Genomic DNA, 18,342 nt, shown 5'->3' with positions numbered 1-18,342 from the left:
AGAAACAAACTTCTCCAGTGAGGAAATGGTCCCCAGCAGACTCATCCATTCCCTCACCGAGCATGTTTCCTTCCCTAGAAAAGGCCGACACTTTGTCCAGGCATTGAAGTTGTCGCCCCTGGGACGGAAAAGCCCGAAAAGCCACTGAGTCCATCTGAATCCCCAGATAGACTAAGGATTGAGAAGGAGTCAGATGCGACTTCTCGAGATTCACCAGAAGTCCCAGGGACTTCGCTAACGACAGAGTCGTGTGAAGGTCCTTCAGACACCTGTCTTGCGATGAGGCTCGAATAAGCCAGTCGTCTAGGTAGAGAGAGATCCTTATTTCCGCAAGATGGAGGCACCTCGCAACGTTCTTCATAAGAACGGTGAACACCATCGCGCCGTGCTGAGACCGAAGCAGAGTGCCCTGAATTGGAAAATCTTCCCTTTCAGGACAAACCGCAGGTATTTCCTTGATCGGGGATGGATGGGGACGTGAAAGTATGCGTCCTGAAGGTCTAACGAGACCATCCAATCCCCCGGTCTTAAAGCTGCAAGCACGGATTGAGGTGTCTCCATCTTGAACTTCTGCTTGGTAACGAAGCGATTTAGACTGCTGACATCCAGAACGGGGCGCCACCCCCCTGACTGCTTCGGCACTAGGAACAGACGGTTGTAAAACCCCGGAGAACTCCGGTCGAAGACCTGTTCCACTGCCTGCTTCTCGATCATTTGATCTAGTAGATCGTGAAGCACTTTCTGCTTTTCTCCCTGATACGACGGAGACAAATCCTTGGTGTCGAAGACAGCGGGGGTAACATCAGGAAAGGAATTCTGTACCCCTTCTTGACGATGTCCAGAGACCAAGCGTCGGCACCTCTCTCTTCCCAAGCTTTCGCGAAATGTAGAAGCCTGGCTCCTACCGGTGTCTGAAGGACTTCCCTCTCACTTCTTGCTCTTGGAAGGAGCGGGAGTCTTGCCTCTGAAAGAGCCTCTTCCTCGAGGGGCTGGCTTCGAGGAAGAAGCGGATCGAAAGGGCTTCGACTTCTTCAAAGCAGAGGACCCAGAAGACGAAAGAAGTAGTCAGGCTTCCTAGAAGAACTGTGCCAGAAGGTCTTGAGTTGCTTTCTCCTGGAGACTAGCAGCTATGTCCTTTACCATAGACTGGGGGAAGAGATGTTCTGAGAAAGGAGCGAAAAGAAGATCCGCTTTTTGCGCTGGTGAGACCGACTTTGCAGTAAAATTGCAAAAAAGTGCTCTTTTCTTAAGCAGTCCCGTGCTGAAATGAGCAGCCAATTCCTCAGAACCATCCCTGACGGCCTTGTCCATGCAAGACAATACACTGGACAGCTCCCCCAGACTGATGAATCAGAACTCCTGGACCTGGCATCCATACTCCCAGGCACCAGTCCAAGAAAATTAAAGACCTCTAGTGTCCTGAAGAGGCCTTTAAGGTGAAAGTCTAAACTCGCTATGTGTCCACGAGACCTTCGAGGAAGACAAAAAAGATCTTCTGGTGGCATCTACAATGCTACCAAAGTCTCCTTGAGCTGAGGCTGGAAGCTTGACTCCGACGTTTTCTCCCGTCTCATACCACATACCAGCTTTGCCACCGAGTCTTGAAGGTGGTAAAGCGAAAGAGGTCTTGCCCGAAGCTTTCCTCTTTTCCATCCAATCATGGACCTTTCTAAAAGCTTGCTTCGTAGAAAGCGACTTCTTCATTCTCACAAAGCCCGAGATCTTAGCAGCTTTGGAAGACGAAAACTGAGAGGGAGGAGTACGTGGAGCTTCAGGTTGGAAAGTGTCTGCAAAGACTGACTGAAGTAAACGAGTCAAAACCTTTCAAGTTTCTTAAGATAGGTTTCATACGCCTTCCATTCCGACTCTGTTAGTCTTTCACACTCCTTACAACGACTTTCAAACGTACATTCATTCCCCCTGCAAACTTTACATACAGAATGTGGGTCTACTGAAGCTTTCAGTAGCCTACCTCTACATTCAGACATGGAACAAAATCTAGCGCTAGCAGAACTAGACCCTGACATCTTGATCAAAGAAAAAATCAATACCAAATTCAAATCAAACCAAAGTCAACGTGTGCCAAGCCACCGATCCCAATTCAGATACCAAGAAAAAACCAAAAGGGATACTCAAGTAGGCTAGTAAGTTTCCAAATCTGGACGGAGGTGCTGCAAACAGGTGTTTCCAGCACCGGCGACAGAAAAATTATGAATAGAAAATGGGAATGATTCCTGATACCCGCCTCCCAGCGGCGGGAATGGGTACTAACCACCTGACTCCCACTGCGTGTGTCGTAAGTGTTTAAATTTCTGTCGGATTCGGAAAAATACAGCTATATATATATCTGACAGGTAAGTTTCATGAACAAACGAAAGAGTATAAGAGAAAAGGGCAATAACCTCTACAGACACTGTTTTAGGGCCCGAAGGCAACATTACAGGGTTAGGAGTAACAATAACAGAAGTAGCACTCTTCACAACAATGAAGGAGAGCGATCACCTCTCGCAGACATATTCATAACCCGTAGGCCATACTATAGGGTTAGGCAAAATAAAGTCTACAGGAAGGTTAGCAGGTTCACTACCCTGACTTTTGTTTACTGATTAATTGCGTACATACGAATCATACTTTTTCTTACGGAATTAGACATGTTTTACTGATTAATTGCGTACATACGAATCATACGTCTTCCTTACGGAATAGACAAAGTCACACTCCTTACCTGACAAATCTCAACAAAGAAGCAAGACCCAAACCCCTCGTGCATACCAAGTGCGGATCTACCGAAGCTTTCGGTAGCCACACCCTATCTTTGCAGACAACACCCTCTGAAACTAGCCTAACTAGATTCAGATATCTTATGCAAAAATGAATCAAATTCAAATCAATTTAAGATAGCGTATGCCTAGCCATAAATCCAAGTAAATAAATCAAAAGACAATTAGGATACTTAGCGGCAATGAAGTTTCCAAAATCCTAAGACGGAGGTACTGAAAACAGGTGTTTTCAGCACCGGCGACAGAAAAATTATGAATAGAAAATGGGAATGGTTCCTGATACCCGCCTCCCAGCGGCGGGAATGGGTACTAACCACCTGGCCGACCACTGCGTGTGTCGGAAGTTTTTTAAATTCTGTCGGACTTCAGAAAATACAGCTATATATATATCTGACAGGTAAGTTTCATGAACAAAACATACTTTTTTTGTCACTTGGGCTGAAAATCCAATTTCTCCTAGCTTATCAAAATCTTCTTGAGTGTGACAAATGAGAGAGGACTTATAAAGAGCCATTTTTCAGTGGGGCTTGTACAAAGCACTTTAAATACTCCAAAGTACACCAATTTTTGGGTTTTCATTAAAGAATAAATTCTTATGAAAACTCGAATACGAGCCATAAAATAACAATTTACTAGTCTAATTACACTCCTTTTGTGTCCACTTGCAAGTCCACAAGGTGCCAGTGAACTCTCATACATTAGCCCACCACAACAGAATCAACTAGTTAGAACAACCGCACTACATTACATTACCAGTTACACGACATACCGACTAAAAGTTAAGCCATGGAAACACTTGAGATCAATAATGAAGTTACCTAATGAAAAAAGTTAGTTTTATGTAAATAACTAGTCTGTTTTTTTTTTCTTCACATTAAAGGATCCTATAGTATCAAGTTTCAGTAGATATCAGACATTATCTGCATTATATTACCTTTGCTAACCAGAATGATATAAGCATGAGTAAAGACAAGCTGAGAGTACAAGCCATCGGAATGGAACCCCCTTCGATAACAGGGGACTGCCTGTATATGCTAAGTGGTGGTGCAACTACCACGTAATGGTCTATATTATCATTAGTATTTGTCTCTTCTCCACTGAGTATACATTTCACAGTACAGTACACATCATAAAAATCATTCATAACTTTGGATAGACTTTTATGCTGGATACCCTATACACCTGCTAGATTATGATGAAAATATATATCTCTGTAACTGTCACTTCCACAGTCCTCTAGCATTCTACACCTACCTTTTACAGTATACATATTCCATACAATTTTGCATTTATGTTTGTACTTTTCAAAAGAAAGCATTGCTGGATGTGACAGAACTTTCACTGCACTTTTAGAGCAATTGAAATAAAAAAAAAATTCTAATAAGTGAAATATGACAGCTCCCAGTACAATTACAGGCAGTCCCTGGTTATTAGCAGACTCAGTTAATGGCAATCCAGTTTCATGGCGCTTGTCTAGCACCATACCGGGCCAAGTTTCAGTTATTGGTGCCATAAGGTGCTGTTAATAAGAGTTATGGTGCCATACAATACCTAACAGAGGCACCATTAACCGAAACTTGGCGCCATAAGCACCACAAATCGCCGAGTTTCAGTTAATGGCAGTTTTTGTATCAGCACCCCGTCAAGAATGGAACCACCACAAATACCCAGGGACTGCCTGTACAAAACAGACCATCACAGAGCTATGATTATTTTCACAATGCAATGTCATATTCATTCCATATACAACCCTCTGTCCCTGCTTTACTTTTTCCTTACCTCATTTGCAATTGTTAAGAGTGTATCTGGAGGTTTGAGAGCCAGACAGAACTTATCCCAAGTTAATCCTGCAAACTTTATTACTGGGCACACCAAACACACTGATAGTCTATTATTATGAGATTCTGCTTTATTGCATTTCCAAAATAATAGTAAAATCAAGAAAAATTATGAAAAGACAAAAAGATCTGTGGACATTTCCAAAATAGACATACTGGTGAAACTTTAATGGTCAGTGCCTTAAGAACCGACACAAAAAACATTAACTCCCATTTACACCAGGAATCATAAGTATTTTAAATGAATTAGGGAAAGGCAAAAATATATAGTAAGATTAAATTGGTTATAATTCTTAGGGTTAATATACAAAAGAAAGAAGTGATATGACATATCTTCCCAGTTGCTCATAATTTGTAAATAATGTTTCTGGGATTGGTTAATTGAGTTGGCAGGTAAATTTTTCTACAGTCTAGGCCCAATTCTATTACTTCTTAAAGTTATCTTCATGACATTAAGCAAGTGATTAGGTGCATGTGAAAACTTAACTATGTAGATAGATACACTATCCACATAGCCTAGTATATAATAAGTTATTGTGGGTCACATTTGTTACAGCAAATGAATTTGGTTACTTGTAGGGGAGGGGCTTAGAAACTAACCCTAAATATTGAAAGTCTATTGTACTTTGAGTGTTAGGCAATTGAACAAATAATACCACCATAGAAACCATACATAAGAGTACAATTCTTACCTATGTGCTGCTTAAGAGCTTGCGGCTTAATAGCATGACCACACACATCACATACCACAAGGTAAAAATCTTCCCATCGAGGACAGTAACCATATATGGGCATTTCTGTAAGGAAAAGCACAGAAATAATCCTTAAATTACTTTACTAAAACAGACTAAGAGACCGTATAACCTCTTTTATAAATGGTAAAGAAAAAATACCTATATGTATACTTGTAACTTCCCTCCACTTCAGACATCTAACTCATACTTCAAGCTGAATTTTCAAAATAACAGTAGCATACCCTTCAAATGGTTAGTTAAAAAAATAATTTTCTATGTAAAGGAAACAAAATGTTTTGAAGTATCAAATTTTAAAAAGAAAATTCTTAAAGAAAACCTCTATAATTCACTATTAATCACCTTCCTTTTAATGAAATACTTAAAAAACAAAATTCAGTATTTTCTAGCATGATCTACTAAATCTAGTTTATGGTCTCAAAAAAAAAATTTCTCCAGAATCATATGTATCATAAATCTCTGGGACATTAAATAGGCTGCACCTTTTCAAATTTACATGTTATTAACTTATAGTTTTCTTAATTTTGTCATTAAGAAACTTGGTAATATTTTTCTACAAATGTGTGAAATACAAAATATATACAAAATATAAAAATAAACACTCAAAACAAAAAAGAAATGCTTAACTTGAGACTAGATTACCTTGCAATGAAGCTGTACTTGTCAACCACAGTCCAATACAATCTTTACATCATATATAAGACTAATTGCTCATTTACCCAGATAAATCCATTGTTTTTCAATACGTTTGGTTAGTATGTTGGTACTTATTGTCCACTTGTTCTTTATAAAAATTTACTGAGTATTACACAATGTGGACAAATGTCAGGATGGTCCTGGGGTAAGAAAAAAACTAATGCAGCATGTTCTGTATGCAAGACTAATGTAATTCCAAGGTCAATGTAACTGATGTGCTTAGTTCAAACAGACAGTGGAGTGTGTCACAACTTTTAAGCAAAAACTCTAACATGGATCATTCAACTTTGTAGCCTTCCTGTACAACAGACCACTTCTCCAAACAAATCATAAACCTACAGTATTTGGTTACAGCACTGTTTCTAGATCCTTTTTTTTATGCCTGCTGGTACTAACAAGGAAAAGTCAACATTCTGACTAAGAGGTCAGGTCTACTTAGGAAGTACCTTACTAAGCATATGAGCATCTAACCTAGATCACCAACAACAAAGTCACACTGAGAGAGAGATAATTATAAAACCTATGAATCTCTCATCAAGAACAGACTGGTTCTGAGTTTTCTCCAAAAACTCAGGAATGAACTAGAACAAGAACAAGAGGGACTCTCAAGTTCTGGGCCCTAGACAAAACAGAAAAAGCCATGTAACTTACCTGTACACTTTTCCAAGACTAAGATTACCATGAGGATATTCTTGAGAGTGAGATATCCAAGGACTCCTTTAAGTGTTCATACAGTGCCTGAGATAAGCTGTAGATGACCAGAATCACAGCCAACTCCAAAGGACAAAGTGCCTGAGGTAAACAACTTTTTGAAGCTCTTCACAAGCATAGAAAACTTGACCACAGCAAAGAGGGCTATGACTTGTGAGAAGACCTGGCTCACGGCTGAATACAAGCCTTTCATCATGGTATCAAGACGAGCTTGTTTTTACAAGGGTAAACAAAAATTGAAGACATTTTCTATGATACCACTTACAGATGGGCTACTTTCCTTGCTACACTTCAGAAGAGTTACTTTGAAAGTATCCAGACATCTGCATACACATTGGAAGAGTTATTTTGAAGGTATAAAGACTTCTGATAAGTCCCACAAGAATGCAAAGAGGAAGCCAATTGGGAAACCACTTTGGGGTCAACAAGGAGCTAACAGGGTCATTCTCAAGAGTCCTAGGGTGATCAACAACGATGGATCAGACTAAACAGAGGAAAGGCGTATACATATAAGGTTTCCCAACGGTGCTGTAAAGCATCCTCCAGGGAGAGAGACTAAAGAAACTGACACTCTAAGCGTAGAACACTGGGAGCTTTCTGTTTAGTCACATGGTAAACAAGTCAATCACCAGTGCTCCCCAAAGGCTCAAACAGTTTACACTGATCTGCCCATAATTTCCTCATACCTGGCTGACAGCTTGATGAACTGGACAGACCACCCTGGCAATTAGCCCAGCCTTTCTTCAGTGTGCCTGAGAACAGCAGCATCCCTGGATGTGGGGAGTTCAAGGGAACTCCCACAAAGATATTTCTGTTATCCAGCCACTCATGTGGCACCTGCACGAGATGACTACTACAAGATAAACAGCACTGCAACATTCCTGCTTTATTGCAATCACCAGGTCATGACTAAATACAAGGTAGCGGTCTGTTCTGAGCAACTACACCTCCAAGGGCACCAAAACTGGCTAAATGTCCACTTATAACTGCGTATAAGCATAAACCTTGCGAATGGGCCCAAGCCAACAAGCTCACGAGAGCATTAGGGAGGTAACAGCCAATCCCAAGCACATGGCCTTAAACTGGTGGACCATGTTACTGCAGGCAAAGTGGGGTACTTTGTGGAGGACTGAGGGATGAGCAGTTGAAAGTATGCATCATTCAGATCCATAGAAAGAATGAAGTCGCCCTCTCTCATAGATTCAACATGAAACAAGCCTTTTCCATCTTGAACTCAGTCTGTAGGGAAAAATCATTCAAAGGTAAACTGACTGAATGGTCTCCAGTTGTCTGTCACCTTCTCCACCAGGAACAGACAACTGTAAAAGGGAAGAGAGCAATTGTCTACAACTTCCACCCAAGCATCCCCTTCACCCTTGCCACAGTGCCAGAGTTTTTGGAGATCCTGAGGGGTAGGTCAGAAACTATAGCAGTAAATGAGAATGGAGAAGGCGTCAGTCATTGAAAGGTAGTCTGCAAATCTCCAGAAGGACACAGATTACCCATGAGGCTGTTCACTGTTTCTGCCACACTGCTCCATGGCAAGACAGGCATCCTCCTATTGATGGTAGCTGGAAATAGGAACTGCCATCCTCAGCGTCCCCCTTTCGTCCTTGTCCTCTTACCTCTCCTTTCCTAGCCAGAATTGAGAGGGAGGAGGTAGAGAAACCTTCTAGCCCTTCCTAGAGCAAGTGGTTTGGGTTTCTTGCCTTGATTACATGGAGGTGATGCCCCTTCCAGCATCAAAGTACTTGAAGGAGACAACGCAGTAAAAAAATACCAGCAGTCCCCACACCTCTTTCCTGTGCTGCCTGAACCCTCATCCCTTGAAAATGTGCAACAAAATTCTCAGTATCAGACCATTCCACAAACAAAAACAAAAAAAAAGATACTCTTATTTAAAACTTGTCCAATGAAGATAAGAGGACACAGTCACACCTTCTAAGGACAAAGACTACACAAATACTGGCTCTCTGATGGTACATCAACACCTTACCAGCCCCTCCCACAGCTTTCAGCCATCTTGTCCTCTGATGAAAGACCTGAGACAGTGAAGTTAGCAGGCAACTTCAATTATAGCTCAAGCCACAATGATGCCTAGAAGGGAGCCACAGCAACTGACTCCAGACACGAAAGAAGCACTTTCTTGTCGGAACTTCTTCACGAAGTTATTTTTCAGTTCACAGACCGACATGTCCAACTGAGAGGACATGCTTACATGTAAAAACTCCCCTGGCATGTCAGCTGTGGAGGGAGGAACTAGCTTGACCTGCCTGGCAACAAAGAACCCTCTAGCGACCATTCACAGGCATGTGGAGCCTGATTAGTTCCAATGATACCAACCAATGAGCAAAAAATGAAGAATAACTCACAAACAAAACTTATTTCCAAACAGTATTCATCCTTATGTAAGGATTCTTATAATCAGTCAAAACCAAATTAGTGGAGGTTAAAAGTGAGAGCTCAAGCATTATCATGCTTAGGTTTCCCAGTCTAACTCTCCTCAAATAGTGCTGAATTCAGAATTGGTTGAATGGACATCAACCAAGTACCTCCCACATGTACCACCTGCTGTAAAAGGCTCAATAACATTAAGGTCCTTAGTAGATGACACATCATCAACAGAAGTGGTCCAGAGAAGAATTCCATAAGCACTAACACAGAATGGGTATGAAGAGACAAAGCATGCATGTGTGCTGAGATCTCACCTGGGGAGGGTCCAAAGCACACTGTGTTGGGATCACAAGCTTAAAATACAGGCAGGCAAAATCCCCCCACATAAACTTTATTAATCCAACTGCCAAACTCACCCCCAGTCACACTTTTCTCTTTACACTACAGAATACAAGCAGGACAATTGACCTATACCTACACACACCACAAAAAAACACAAACACATGTACTCACCCAACTCCAGATACTAAGGGCTATTCTGTGTTGTCCGCCGGTCAAGGTCGCTGACACACTAACAACACAACAACCAAGGACCACAACCCAACAACACAACAACCAAGGACCACAACCCAACAACACAACACCCAAGGACCACAAGCAACAGCATAGCAAACCAACAAGGAACACAACCACAACTCAACAACAAATAAGGAACACAACCACACAACCAACCACCAACACAAAAACAACAACACAAAAAGGCAACACACACGCCCATTAACAACACCAAGGAATCACAACAGCTCACCAATAACAACCCTCAACTATAACTCACAAATAACTCAACAAAACTCACAAGCACAACAAATCCAACAACACAGCTCTAAATCAATTAACATCAAACTTAATAACAACCAACAACAAAATCACAACTTAAAACGAATTTCAATGCCTTCACTAGACTGCTGCCGACACTACCGACTATCACCAGCTCTCACCAAAGACTGACCAAAGACCGATCGAAAACACAGAACTCTAACAGCTAAATCCAGCTGCACCAGCAGACAACCCAGAACTCACCAACAGCCAATTCAGTCGTTAACCATCCAACCACCAAGTACCATCTCTCTCTCTCTCTCTCTCTGTCTCCTGCCACCTCCTCCCCTCCTCTCTCTCTCTCTCCTCTTCCCCATCCTGCGTCTTCTCACTCTCGCCTTCTCTCTCTCTCTCTCTCTCTCTCTCTCTCTCTCTCTCTCTCTCTTTCACACACACACACAAGATGTTGTCAAATGGAACTCCATAACTCCTCCATATTTCCTCCACCTTTATATTTGACAACGTCTCCTTACACTCACAACACCCACACTAAATAGCCTTCCACAACACCCATGGATGCTCAGACGCAGGCCCCTGGGATCTTGTTTGAGGGCCCTCATACATACTCTCAGTTACACCGCCATCAACTTCTCCCAGACCACTTTCAGTCAGATTCCCATTACCATCTCCCTCACTACCATCCTCCCAGATCCCATTCACTATCTCATCTACCCATTCCAACTCTTGTTCCAACATCTCTAGCAACTCTGCCACCAAATCACTTACCTCATTTACACTCCTGCCAAACTCCCGAAGAGACTCGTTCATACTGCCAACTACATCCTTACCACCTGATTCCCTTCCTGGTGAAACATCACTAAACCCTGACAATTCAAACCCACACATGCTATATGTATCATCTCTCCCCTCAAAGTCATCTGTATTACACGCCTTATCCACCATTTTTACCCTAACACTAACCCCTCTATCATGCAGCTCACGTTTCTCCTTTTCCTTATCTTCTTCCACTTTCTTGCATCTCAACCAACACCAACTGCCGGTCTCCCAGACCCATTTACTCACTGATGCTCGGCTCACATTTATTCACTCCAAACCACTCACTCATCACATTCTCCCGAACATACTGTTGCATACTAGAGGACCCACCCAACTGAATCCCCTTATCACTTAGTTTCCCAAATTCCAAGCCTGACTCATCCTCTTTCGCCTAAACACTCTCGCCACGTGACCTTCCATTCCACATTCAACACACTCCGCATGCTGTTCTTTACACATCCTAGCATAATGGCCGTTCTTCCCTTAGTTGCCACAAACCACGTTCATACGGGTACCCCGACATCCACTAGCTATGTGCCCTGCCTGTCCACACAGATAACATTTAATATCCCTATCTTTCTTACACTCGCTCACTAAATGCCCCATTTGCCCACACCCGAAGCGCGGTCCTAATGCCCACCGACATTCGTTCTTCCTGTGTCCTGGCTTACCACATCTATAACACTGCTGCTCTCGCTTACAACTAACTGACCCTACTCTTCCAACACTTATACTCCTATCTCTTTTAGGGCTAACTACACTCACGTTACTTGCCCCACCGCTCCTATCTACCACTCGCTCTGCCATTCACCTCAGCCCTTCCAAAACTGCCTCCCTATAGCTTTTAAACTGTGGTACAAACTCAGCTACTTCAGTCCTAACACTAACACTCCTATTCTCTTTCATACACCTATCCAACTCGTAATCTTCTACTATTTCTAAAATGTCGTTCCCTGTCAACCTTTCATTCGTCCATCACGTTTTCTCCTTACATTTCACATTTATAAACTCATATACACTTTCTGGTACAGTCGCCAATAGCTTTCGCACTAACTCCTTACACTCATTTATCCCTTCATCCCCAAACTTTTTCCTTGCTAATGTTTCTAACCTACAGACGTACATTGACAACGACTCACCAACATTCATTCTTGCCTCTTCAAAATCATGCTTTCTCCTATATCTAACGCTACTCTTTATCCTCTTTGCCTATTCTACAATCCTGGCTTTCACACTCTCATAAGGGACATTCCTTACACTCATCATTACCCCATACATACTCAACAAAAATCCCGTCAAAAAGCTACCTAACTCTCTTGCCCAGACACTCTTGTTATTCCCATACTTTGCCTCACAATACCTCTCATATTCCTTAAAAAAGTCCCCTATGTCCCTTCTACCATATTCCTCGTATTGTGAACATCGGGGTACCTCTCTCATATGCACAGCCATTTGTATTTCCTGCTCACTCTCACTCTCACTTTTGCTACTTCCATTCTGACCCTTCTTTCCCTCTTCCGAATACAGCGAATCCACTTCCATACTCACGTCCATACTCTTGACTACACTCTTCTTACCCTTCTTCTTTCTACCTACCTGTTTCCACTCACTGCCATCTAAATCACACTCAGCCCTTTCCCCAATGTATTCAGTCCTAGTCTCATCCTGTCCATCACCCTTACCAACCTTCTTTCCCTTAGTCTTCTTCTTTTCCTCCACTTTCTTTACCACTCCTGGCCCGTCATAAGACCCAGTAGGCCTACTGCCTACAGCTCCCTCTCCCATGAATCCCATCATTTCCTGCAACATCTCTTGCACTACATTCATCATTATCCTGAATTTTCCGTCCATTTTCTCAACCATTCTCTCTTCCGCTCGTTTCACCTCTTCTTTCATTTCCACTTTTGCACTCATTAGCATTCCTCTAATTTCCTCTAACTAGCTCTTCAGCTCCTCATACTCTACCCTCAACTTCTCTTTCTCCATTTCCAATCTTTCCTTAGCTTCCCTGGCCAACCGTAACTCCTCCTTCAGCCACTCTATCTCCTTCAACCCTTCAATCCTCACTTTCTCCAACAATCACACAACTCAATACCCCAATCGTCCTGCAGCTGCCACACAAACAGTCCCTGTTTGGGCGCCAAAAAATAATGTGGCAGAATCACAAGCTTAAAATACAAGCAGGCAAAATCCCACCACATAAACTTTATCAATCCAGCTGCCAAACTCACCCCCAGTCACACTTTCCTCTTTACACTACAGAATACAAGCAGAACAATTGACCTATACCTACACACAGAAACAAAAAAACACAAACGCAAGTACTCACCAAATTTCAGATACTCCGGGCTATGCTGTGCTGTCTGCCGGTCAAGGTCGCTGACACACTAACAACAACAACCCAACAACCAAGGACCACAACCCAACAACTCAACACCCAAGGAACACAACCACAACTCAACAACAAACAAGGAACACAACCACAACAAAAGACCACTGCACAATCAACCACCAACACAAAAATGCAGAACACACACCCATTAACAACACCAAGGAATCACAACAGCTCACCAATAACAACCCTCAACTATAACAACTCACAAATAATTCAACAAAACTCACAAGCACAACAAATCCAACAACACAGCTCTAAGACAATTAACATCAAACTTAATAACAACCAACAACAAATCAACAACACACAACTTAAACAAATTTCAATGCCTTCACTAGACTGCTGCCGACACTACTGACTATCACCAGCTCTCACCAAAGACTGACCAAAGACCAATCGAAAACACAGAACTTGAACAGCTAACGCCAGCTGCACCAGCAGCCAACCCAGACTCACCAACAGCCAATTCAGTCGTTAACCATCCAACCACCAATTACTCTCTCTCTCACAGACGTTGTCAAATGGAACTCCATAACTCCTCCATAACACCCTAGTTCACCACAAGAGTACAATGTTAGCTGGCTGCCTGCCTTCCAACACATAGGCCCCTCTGTTCAAACCAGAGAATACACACAACACAGCAAACATGTGGGAGGTGGGGGATGTCAGGATGGGAGGATAAGACAAAATTTGTGTGTCGAAAAAGGAGTTGTCCCACCTCCCCTTGGCAATGCCAAATACTTTTTAGCCTTCCTCCTATTCCACTGCATAGAGGAACAGCTAAACCACTCCTTACAAGGAAAGTCAAGGTGGCAGGTCCTACCCCTACGGAAAGGTTAACAACAAAATCAGTGAGGATTCACAATCACTTTTCTTAGAAGCACCCTTGCAAAAAACATACACATCACCATTAGTACAATAAAACAAAAAAATGCCTAAAAGGCAGCCTGGCAGCACATAGCAAAGAGTCTTTGCTCGATAACGAAGAAAATGTGCTTGATGATGATGTTTCACCCACCTACCACCAGTTAACTACCTTGTTAACTAGTTTTAAACTACATATAAATTCCAGCTCAATGCTGAGAAATATATTGTAAATAAAAGGCAATGTTTTCTACTCCCATAGGAACAAGGACATACACTCAAAGCACAAAGAGAATCAGTAGGGAGAAATGTATGCTTTGTGACTTTCATCACTAAAGAAAAAAACAAAAAAATATGGCCTCTTAATCAGAGATATATCCTAACCTAACCACCTGTTATGCAGCATTGCCCTGGCCTGTAGAATCTCTGACCTTTCCTTAAAAGTTACTAACTTTACACTAACGAAGGGAATGGCCGAAATTTTCCCTTGAACATCCACGGCTGGATTTTCTGACAAGATTCTTCAAATACCCACACTAACTACAACAATCTTCTAATTACATAGTATGTCACTAACAAATACACAAAAATTCTCCAGCTGTGAACTTTGGGACAACCTTTTAAGTAGAAAAGCTAACTTGCAAGTTTTTGATCAAGTTAACAAGAGTACATATCAATGGGTTACCTGTGTATAGCATGGTAACATCATTATTATTTTAGGTTGAGAATCTTAAAAATGTCCTGGTTTCAAGTCAATTGTGACAAAGCATATGAAATATTAATTTCTGTATATTAGGTGATTTACTGAAGCATTTAAAAATACTTTCAGCTGACCACCAAGTTAAAAATATTAACACTTCCACATGAGCAGCTTGGAGGGTTTGTTCTTTTTATACCGATACATATCTCCTTTATGAATTTATCCTAAAATGCCTCATTTGTTTAACAATGCAGCTAACATCATTTGCCAATCACTACTGGTAAATATCTCCTTTATGAATTTATCCTTAAATACCTTATTTGTATAACAATGCAGCTAACATCATTTGCCAATCACTACTGATAAATATCTCCTTTATGATTTTATCCTTAAATACCTTATTTGTATAACAATGCAGCTAACATCATTTGCCAATCACAATACATATTTGCCCTCATCAGACCATGAATTTTTTATATCACTACTTACCTCCTAGTGGTTTATCAAAACTATACCTGTCTTTATGGGGACCACAAAGTATATACACCCTGAGATGGTAATATTGAAATACACTCAAAAGGCACAATAGCAGCTGTGGAAAAAAATATATATAGTCTCATACATGTCATTAATTAAACATTTGGACACTTCACATGAACACAATACCCCTACCAAAGTACTAGCCAGGAGGGGAGGGGACTTCATTCTGCCTATATTCCAAAACTTAAACCTACAGCTGGACCATCAAAGTCGTTCAGAAGAAGGGGGGGGGAGGGGGGGAGGGGAATCGCTTTACCACACCGGCATAGCTTTGTTTCTCAAAGGTAACTCAGGCATTGTGTACATATGCCATTTCCTTTGAACTTGATATGTTAAAATCCTCTTTTGTATTCTCTGGGTTTCTTTTTCTTATAAAGTCGGGTTTCAGTTTACATTTCTAAAGAAAACAATGTTTTTATATTACACAAAGTTATGGAAATAAAAATTTAAGTTTATTTAATAATTCCCTCCAGTCAACTCCCTCCCTTACGGAAAAACGCTGTACGTCATGCATACTGTAATCTTGAACTTTTTTATTATTAGAAAAACACTGTACGGCATGCTTACTATTAACTTGAACTTTTTTTTATTGTTATTTACATCAAACTAAGTGGTGTCACAGATCATCTGAGGGGTGGGATTCTAAGAGGGATGTGCACCATCCCATATTAGACGGGAATAAGTACCCTCTATTGTGGGAGGAGGGGGAGGGGGTGTCAAGGGAAGTGAATGCAAGTTAAGCCCTGCCAATCCAAATTCAGGTATGACACAGAGTCTTGCATAAGGTATATTTCACCCAAAACCTTCATTTTCCTCTGAGGTTCCTTATTGCTGACAGACTTGCTCTGGTGTGTGATGGGCATGCAACCCACCCAAAAAGAATAAAAGCCCAGTTTGTAAATTGCAAAAAACTAGCCAAAAAGAATAAATGGCCAATTTATTAATAGCAAAACAACTAGCCTATCTTAAAACGTATGATTTAGATCTGAATTCTACTGCATGTTTGAAAGTAAAATTTATGCTCCCCAGAATCCATAAGACTAGGCTAGGTTAGTATTAGCTGTAGAAAATTCTTTTAATAATACAAAACTCGCCATGAGTGCCATGTTTAGTACCAACCTCATGGGAATGAGAGGTAAAATAGGAGACGTAAGAGCAAAGTATAAAAACTCCAATACGTATTAGAATATAGTAAAATGGTACCAAAACTTTCCCTATGTTGAACAGCCCAAAAACCTAAGAAGCATGAACTCTGTGATAAGGAAGTTGGGTTATGCCAAGCTTAATATCTATTACACAGAAACAGACTAGGATGGCCTTTTGACATTCCTTTAACCACTGTGTTATGCAAGCTAGGTATAAGCAACAGCTGGGGATAGCTTGGGCCAGCATAGAATGACCCACCCATCTCCACACCCTTAATACAGCCTAACCTAATTGCTTTAGCTCTTAAATGAACACTGCTATAGCCTAACCTGATCATCTCTAACTTGCCTAACCAAACACTTCATTTTGGGCTGTACTGCATGTCAAGTCCTCATTTAAAGTTTCAACTATCCCATCAAATTCATGTTTGTGCCATCACCGCTGCAAAATTTACTTTCCACAGCAAAATACAATGGGGGTATGACCAGCCTAACCCTAAACTGAAAGTGTCCCAGCTACTACATAGGATTTACCTAGCCTAACCTAATCTTCAAACTGAATGCCAAGCCTAATAGCAAGGTTAATAGCTTTACTTAGGTAATATACAGAATGATTCTATTCCTAAACTGAGTATGCGATGTCAACAACATCAGTCAAAAGCTTGAAGCAATTTGCAGACTTGTGGGGGGGGGAGCTTCCAGGCCCATCACGCTACACGACAGGTAGGCCACCCCTCAGCTTACGTAGCCTATACTGGCCTAGCCTACATCAATACCAATAAACTGCTCACTAATCAAGCTAACAGTGGCCAAAATAAGACACCGAAAAGGTCTGCCGAAGGGCGGGAGGCGAAACAACAACGGCGGGAGAAAACAAATGTGCCGAAGTGCAGCGTTGTTGTTATTATTATTACTGAATGTTGTTGTCGTTCGCTTTTGTTGGATATTGTTTACGATAGAACCGAGCCTCTCCCCCTTTTACATTATTCCTAGCCACAAAACAGCTGTCACACTCACCTTCTTTTTTAAGTCGAGTCGTGGTGGATTCTCTTCTGGATTTGTTGTTCTCGTCATCTTCCGAGTCACCTAAAAGGAATAATAACATTGAAAATTAGGACGACATTATTTTCTTTCGCAGATTTCACGTGCGATCCTTCACTTTCTGTATCCAATTTTAAGGGTCATAGGCCGCCGCGCCCTATCAAACTTAGTTCACATTTAATCTAAATTATCACACTTACTTGTGGGACTATTCATGCCGAGCCTTTCGGCCCATAAGGACCATTTTTGTCCTTCAAAATGTGTAAGGCTGTCATCTAAGGCAGCCATCTTCACTTTTTCTCACTAGTTACCGTGACGTCACGGACATTCAGGCCAAATGTCGAATGCGTACAACAACAAACAAACACTGCTTTCATAAAAGCTAATTTTATATATTACATGGCATATAAGAAGTATGACTTTAATTATAATATTCCAATAGCATTATATTAAATCAATACCCCAGATATCAAAACAAATTAAGTTTGTTTGGCTTTTTTGTTGTACGTATTTTGACTTAAGCTTAAATGACATAAGCAGGGACGATGGTTCTTTTACGAAAATCTGAGTACATTATTTCCTAGTACAAAAGCTCTTGTGATACAAATTTAATCTATTGCGCTTGTTCTTATATTACCAGAATGTGTATGAATTAGATCGAAGTATTTCTTAAAAATGTCATGAGTTTTAATTGCATTGTTGAAAAGCAATGGCTGTAATTGTTATACTATTTTTAACACTGATACATTCTCTGGTTTAATATTTCATTCATAAAAAGGGCGAAATTGTACACGACAGTCAAGACGTTTATCATTAAATGTTAGTGCGCTCAT

General features: G+C 41.2%; 1 pseudogene; it reads right to left on the bottom strand.

Annotated features, from left to right (window-relative positions):
* The window catches only part of LOC135204059 (mucin-2-like), a 203,661-nt pseudogene extending 185,818 nt beyond the window's left edge, over nucleotides 1-17,843 (bottom strand).
* Nucleotides 17,844-18,342: the final 499 nt, after the last annotated feature.

The sequence above is a fragment of the Macrobrachium nipponense genome, chromosome 44, assembly GCF_015104395.2.
Source record: "Macrobrachium nipponense isolate FS-2020 chromosome 44, ASM1510439v2, whole genome shotgun sequence".
Lineage (NCBI taxonomy): Eukaryota > Metazoa > Arthropoda > Malacostraca > Decapoda > Palaemonidae > Macrobrachium > Macrobrachium nipponense.
The sequence above is the reverse complement of the archived record's forward strand: the minus strand, read 5'-3'. Positions and strand labels throughout refer to the sequence as shown.